Consider the following 7,992-nt stretch of genomic DNA (forward strand, 5'->3'; position numbering starts at 1 on the left):
ATATAAATATATGCATATTACTCTCGCTTGCCGCATAAATTTTACGCTCACTTAAATGTATCATTAGCTTTATGTTATCACTTACAAATCATAATCATTTCCACAACAGCGCTAAATAAAGTTTCTTTCATTATATTCTTATCTTCGTAAAATATAAATTAAATAATAAAAAATTTTAAATTTATAAAAGACACATAATATTTCAAGCTTTTAAGATCATACAATTTATTATCTCTACAAAATCGTTAGTTTTATGATTAAAAATATAAAGTATATAAAAAATAAAATAGATGTAACTTTTGCCAAAATATCATACATAAAATTCTCTAACGCCTCCTTATTTTGTGTTTTTGAACATTCCGATATAGGTTCAATTGCGCTCAATTATTGCACTGATAAAAAAGAAGCTTTTATCAAGTTGCGGTGACGCAAGTTTGCGGAAATATTAAAATAATTGTCAAACACATTTTCAGACAGTCCACACAATACGATACATTCGTTTTGTCAACGTAGCAAAAAGTGAAACATTCGTTTCCGGTTTGCACCCAGAGCTCGTTTCCCCCTCTCGCACTTGTCAGGAAAAGGGGCCGGAAAAAATTTCCCGCTTTTTGCATCCGTCGCGAGCTTCGTATCGCTTTCGCTCGCGCACGGTTGTTATTTTTCATTATGTCAAGGAGTTTCCACTTGCCGTGGTGCAACGCTTCTCGTTTGAGAAAATACATCTTTTTTCCAGACGGTGAAATTGATCGGCGCGTTCCATAAACCGTTCCACCATAAACCGTCACGTTCAAAACTACATACGGTTCTTGAGCAGGATAAGTTGTAATCAATTTTGTGCTATGTAAAAGGGCAACAATGTAGTAATATTTGGTAATGTTTTTACTCAATTAAAAAACAAGTTTTTTTTAAATTAGAAAATTCAATTGTTAACTAACAATTTTTTTCAAATTACAACAATAAATGTAATATCTGGCAATGCTTTTACTCTATTAAAAAAGCTTACTCTATTAAACTCTATTTACTCTATTAAATGAGCTTAAATTGTTCAAAAATTCGATTGTTAACTAACAATTTTCAAATTATAACAAATAATTTTAATCTTTTATACGATCAAAAAATTAAATTTTAATTTGTATATAAACTTCAGAGCAGATTTTATTCTTATATTTTATATTTATTCTGATATTTTTAATTAAATTACGAAAAATAATATAAAAATACTATATAAGTTTATATTTAAAAATTCATAAATTGCGTTAAATTATTTAAAAATATAATTAAGATGTAATTTATATAAAAAATATATAGTATATATTCTTAATAATTTTGTTTCTAATAAGTTGTAGATTAATAATATTAAATTATTTATACATAGCAGATAGTCAAGATTCACACAATTTAAAAAAATTTACTAGAATAAATAAAAAATTTTATAGTTCCAAAGACGAGAAGTAGCTTTTTAATGTCTATGTCAGAAAATTTGTGCAAGAAAATTTTGTATATAATTTAAAAATGTCAGCAATTATATTGTAAAAACGCCGATTAGAAAATTATCTTCGATGATTATGTAGTATATTTGAGCGTGAAAAGTTTAGCAATAAAATTTTGTTACTTAATTGCAAGATAATATTTTCTTTCTATGAAAGAAAATATTTCTATTGAAAGAAAATAATAGTGTTAAAAATAAAGTAATCCTTATCGTTGATGTTTAGTGAAGCTAGTGCGGAGAAAATAAAGTGACTCATTATCACGCTTAAACAAATAAATCCTTGCGATGAGAGAGCGAAAAATCGTTACTTCGGATACACTGATTCGTGTAAATGCAGGTACATAAAGGCTCCGATTTCAAGTCTTCTGCGTTTTCTAATTTTATTAATCCAACTCAACACTTTTCCTCCGTGTTTTTCTTGTCTTAAAAATTTACAAATTAAGAAAATGGTTTTTCTGTTTTGTTTTCTTCTTTCCATTTCACGATTATTTCCTTTTGGTTTTACGCTTTTCGTTTTACTCGCTTTCCAATTGGCCGCGTAGAGTTAAAATTTATTGCTGGTATTCGACGACGGAGTTAGAGAAATTACTTGAGCTATACGCCCTCACGTTCTTCTCTCATTGCTCATAACAAATTGGAAGAAAGAGGAAAGGGGAAGGAATCGACACAGAGTTACATCCTACTCTAATTCTCATAATATTGCCGCCGAGCTTGAAACACTGCAATATTCTGTTTAATTATAATTCGTTGTAGATAAGTGGGAAGTCTAGTAGAATTCATATTCAACGCAATGATTGTTCGTATACATTGTGAAGGATGAATTATGAAGAATTCGTTTACGACATGCCCGCGTTGGTCAAATTAGTACGGTAAATTAAATTAAATTAGTTTACGAAGGCAGTTACAGCTGAAAGTAATTATGTATATGTTTCTTTTATAAAGGCGAAGGCCCTGCAGCAGCTGGTATGATAAATAAAACCGCGTCCTTTATATTATTTAAATCTCTCTTTTTCTCGTGTATAATGCTTTCTGTTATAAGAAACAGTTTGCAAAAGCTTTAATGCAGCATAAAGTATATTATGCTGTTATTGTTCTTTTTAATCTTACGAACTCGTACATGTCAAAATTAATTAGCGTAATTAATTATTGTTGCACAGGATGAACTAATATAAATATAAATAAATGTCTGATGTCACACACACATGCACGCACACAAATAAAACGAGTAACGCTGTACTTTAGCGCACGTTTGAAGACATATATCTTTTTCAATATGATAAATATTCAAAGTAGCCTCAGCAATTTAATGCAATGCAAATGCAGGAATTGCATTTACATATACAAAAATATTCTGTATATGGCATAAGTTATTTATTTATTTCTAAAACGCATTGTCCATACTTATCTGCGAAATTCAAACTATCAGTAATAATTAAAGAGAAAGGGATTAAATTCTTCGAAAAAATTATCTCATATTATATCTTCTCCTCATATTATATCTTTTATCTCTATATATTATATCTTATATCTTATATTATATCTTTTATCTCTATATATTATATCTTATATTTCTATATATTATATCTTATAAATGTGAAAACTTAAGTCAGTCGCTCGATATTACTAAACTTGATACTGCAGTGCGATATGCATTTCGAGACGGTCTTAAGGAAAGTGCGATCGATGGTGGATTTGGGTATATTACATCGGAGCGAAGGAAAAGCTATTTCCGCGTTGGTTGATGGTTAGAGAGCATGAACAACGAACGAGCAAATGCACTCGAATATTTAAGAGCTGCACGAGACACAACCTCAAAATGTAGCTCCCGTCGTCTTCTCGCTGTATTCTCAATTTTCTTCTCTCATTTATTCTATGCGTAGATTAGCATTAATTGCGGCGAGCTACTACATAAACGAGGAAAAAGTGAGAAATGGCCGCTTCAGTCTGTGTTTTGTGAGACTGTCGCGTGTTTATTTTAAAGTGCATTATATTAAGTGCATTATAGAGTCTGCGTCACTTTACTCAGACCGTCGTTAATTTTAAAATCTGCAAATATTCAAGAGAAGTTACATTTAATGTTGATCATTTATACTTGTTACATTATTTATATTCGCAGAGCTTTTAAATTTTTATCCTGTGTAGGTATATTTAAAATAATAACTTAATCAACTGTGTAATTGTTTCTTTCGAATTCTTATTTATTATTTTCTTCGATTTTAAACGAGATTTATTCTGTCATTACTTAAAAAAAAATGTTTCTATTATTTTTGATCATTTGGAAAAGTAGGGAATGTGCAATTTTTTGCAAAATTTTAAACCTATTTATGATAAAATTAAATTATCTTAAATTATCAATAGTTTTGTGCTTAACATTGCAAGAAGAAAAGATCGCTAATCGAGTCTATTTTCGATGAAAAGTATAAAATGTAATTTCAACGGATTAAATAAGATATATATATGAGTTTGTACAGGTGATCCTTTGTTAGGCATTCATAACGACAAAGTCATTTGCAATTACGTAGAATAAGCGGTGCCACCGCAAACTATTCAAATATACAAAAGCTATTCATACAATATAACCGAGTAATTTCAAATGTAATATCTATTCTTAGTATAGAAATTTTACATAATTGCTATTAAATATATGCTCCTCAAAAAGTTAAATTTTGTTTTATTACGTGTCCATTTGTCAAAGAAATATACTAAATAATGTCTACATTTAATTATATTTCACGGAAAGAAATTCTCTAGAAGATAATGTTTTATTCATTAAATTTGCCAAGAAAGAAAAGAAAATAAAATATATATTTCAATTTAAAGTCATATTTGAGTTGAATATATCTTGTTTATTGTTATGTAAGCTTTCAATTTTTTAATAAAGTAATATGTATAAAAAATTATAAAATGCTACACAAGTTAAGAACTGAAATAAAAATTTGCGTTTGATAACAGTTTGTAGTGCAAACGGCATTCTTAGAAATTACCTCGGGGCATATTTAAAAATACACACAAATAAATGCCGTTGCACAGAGTGGTTTCCAGTATAATGCTATTCCAATGGCTTGAACAAAAGTGTTAAGCAAAAGTGATTCAGTTTACACGCGGTTTATATTTGTTCCGCCATTAAAATTCTCAGTAATTACACGAGATTACTCGCCTGTGTGAACTTCTTCGGTGAAGCACATTCATATGAGCACATTCGAGTCAGTTTAATATCAGTTCTATTTCTTTCTACCATTATTACTCGATATTTACATAAACCACGACTCCAGCCTGTTAGAAAATGATTACGAGGTTTCTGCATTTCTTAATGCTCTAATTATTCCAATTTATTGTTTAATCCTTTCAATTCATTTTAATGTATGTGTCAGAGAAATATAATACAATAAGATTGCATAATGTTGGAAAATATTGGTTGTATAGCAATATCAACAAAATATTGAATATCATGTAATAATTTTAGATAAACATATGTAATTAGCATGACTAGATATGGAAAAGCAACAAGAATTGAACAGAAGAGAACTGAAATTACGACTGCAATGATTCTTTGTTTTAAAATATTTTATGTGCAACTATATAAGTTAAAAAAATATTATACGGCAGAGTAATATATGGTTATATATTATTTAACAATGGAATAACTGTTAAAATCGATAAAGTTTACTCTTCGGTATAAGCTTCTATGGGATTAAGAGTTTCAATTATCGTTTGCTGTAAGGACGGTAACACAAGGAAGAGAGAACTTCTGACGTTATCCAACACTCCACAAGGAACAAAGGGTTAAGAATATCGATAAATGAAAAGTGTTCCTCTCATTCCACACAGAGGCGAAACTGGAATAGCGCAATATCGGATTTCGTACAACAAAGGAATCGGAGGAGGTCAAAGCGTTTCACAAAGGTATGAAAATACAAGCGACATTGAACGAGTTCTTTTCTTGCAGAATTTCGCACTGCGCAAGATTAAAAATACATGGATACGAGTCCTTTTAACGAGACTGTGTAACCTGTGAGGACATAGAGTTCATCTGGCAGTATAATTAATTCGCAGTACGTTCTTTTTTTGAGCGACAAGTTAATCGATGGAAGTAGTACTAAGTAAGAGGAATTGAATTTACACGGTTGAAAATTGCAATTGTTTCTCTTTCATCATTTAGATACTCTTCAATTAAGTAAAATGTAACCAACTGCTTGCACTACTGTATGCATTTTCAACTAATTACTGCATCGTGTAAGAGAAGACATTGTGTAATATGACGTTGTCCGCTCGTAAAAGCGTCAGGTTTTCATTAAGGGATTATTAATGCTTGTTGGATATTAATTCCATCATGATTTTTTTTTGTGACACCTCAAGAAATTTATTTACTATCTAAAGAAAACTTTTGTCTACACAGATGTATTATTCAACTTCATAAATTGTTCATTAATTTATAAATAGATTTATAAAGGCATTAAAAGAATTCTCTCTTTGTGTTAAATATAAAATGTTTGGAATTTTCCGGCAAGATGCTACATAGCACGAATACTTCTACGAACAGATAGTTCTATTTCATTACGTATCATTAACTAAAAGAATTAGCAGTTCTCTTAATCTATCTCAGCGCGTCTCTTAAAATTGCAGTCTCGAATTCCATTATTTCTTTTTAAGCTATAGAATGCAGTTAGTAACGAAAAACGCATTTCTTCGAATCTTTTTCTCCTCTCCGATAGCGAAGAACATTTTAGCGAACTATTAATCAAACTTATATTCTCTTTTTCGATGGGAGAAAATGGTTGAAGAATTTTCTGAAATTACAAAGTGAAGTTTCACCGTTCGGCGCTTTTGTTGAAAAGAAGAGCGATCGAGGTGCCGAAAAACGCATTCACAACGATTTGGTGAGATCGAGCTGACTTACATGAGAGAACGTTCGCCTCATATGTCATTGAAATTCTCCGCAATTACGCGAAACATACAGCTGGAAGAGCATTACCAACGGCGCAATGGACGACTTCTTCGGCATTCAAGTGCGTGGGAACTGATGTAATGTGGGTCGTTCTTGCCATCTGGGAATCTCGTTGAAATCCCACGGCGCTGATTTCTTCCACTGGTAACTGCTTTGAATTTAGAATGCCTGCTCATCGAACGTTATTTGTAGATTCGCTTAAATTTAAAATTATGACCTTTTAGGTCATAATTGTAAATTAACTCGATATTTTTTGAATTAAAGATTCGATCAAATTTTTATGTCTATATTTTGAAACTCTAAAACTTTCGTTCTCCATTCTTTAACTATTACTTAATCACGGATGATTTATTTTTATTATCGGAAAAGAATACTTAACCAATTCCAATCAATTTTATCTTAAAATAATTATTAAATAATCATTCTTCAACGAAACAGAAGAAAATTTATTTTAATTACATCGTGACAAAAAATATTTGTGTTTTATTTTTCAAAAAATATAATAAATTATAATTATAATTATAATATATTGAAAATTACATTAAAATGAAAAATAAATATAAAATCAATAACTATATGTGTATGTATTTTTTCTTGCATAACATTTTTAAATACAAGAAAAAAAGGTGCGTTAAAATATCAATGTAAATGAAATATCAATGAAAGCGGATCAGATCTGTTGAATATAATACGATCGAGCGTTAAATATGTATGTGTGTATATAAGTGCGTGTATGATAGTAAAATGTCGAAACCATCATTCGTTGCATAAACATAACATTAATAGTAGCGGAACGAGAAGCAGCTGCGTGCGGCGGTAATAAAGTTGCAAAATAATAACCGTAACGTTATCAGCGAAATTCGTGTGTATCAAAGACAAATTGCGCCGATATTACCGTCCGAAATACCGCATGTAACTCCGACATATTACAAGTCCCATCGGCTATGTAATCGTGTTTGATGTACTTACGCTGTGAACAGGACGCAAAATCGCAAACCAGCATCGAGTTGAATAGATGACAATCTAGATATTAATCAACAAAAGCGTATTTGGCGCTTGCTTGCACAGAGATATATCAGTAATCGCTTCCGATTTAGCAAAATTATTTCTTAAATATTTCAACGTAATACAAATGTTTTCAATTCTTTTATAATTAATTACAATAGTAATTACAGACATATTTTTCATAATTCAAACGCTAGTATAATAATAACAAAGTCATTAGGAGAAACAAATAATTAATCTACTTAATCTAATTAGTAGGATAATACCTAAAAGAAGGTCACGAATGCTTTTATCATTAAACTAATTACATATTATATTAAAAAATATTTAATTTATTATTTAAAAGATATTATTATATAGCATATTATTATACTAAATTGTTTTAAATTAAATTATTGTCAGGGTTATTAACTGAGTCCTTTATTATGAAAATAAACTCACAGTTTCTTACTTATTTTATTGCAATTTATAAAATGTTGAAATTAAATCTACAAATAGAGAAAGAGAAAGAGAGAGAGAGAGAGAGAGAGAGAGAGAGAGAGAGAGAGAGAAG

Source organism: Atta cephalotes (assembly GCF_000143395.1).
Source record: "Atta cephalotes unplaced genomic scaffold scaffold00006, whole genome shotgun sequence".
NCBI classification, from domain to species: domain Eukaryota; kingdom Metazoa; phylum Arthropoda; class Insecta; order Hymenoptera; family Formicidae; genus Atta; species Atta cephalotes.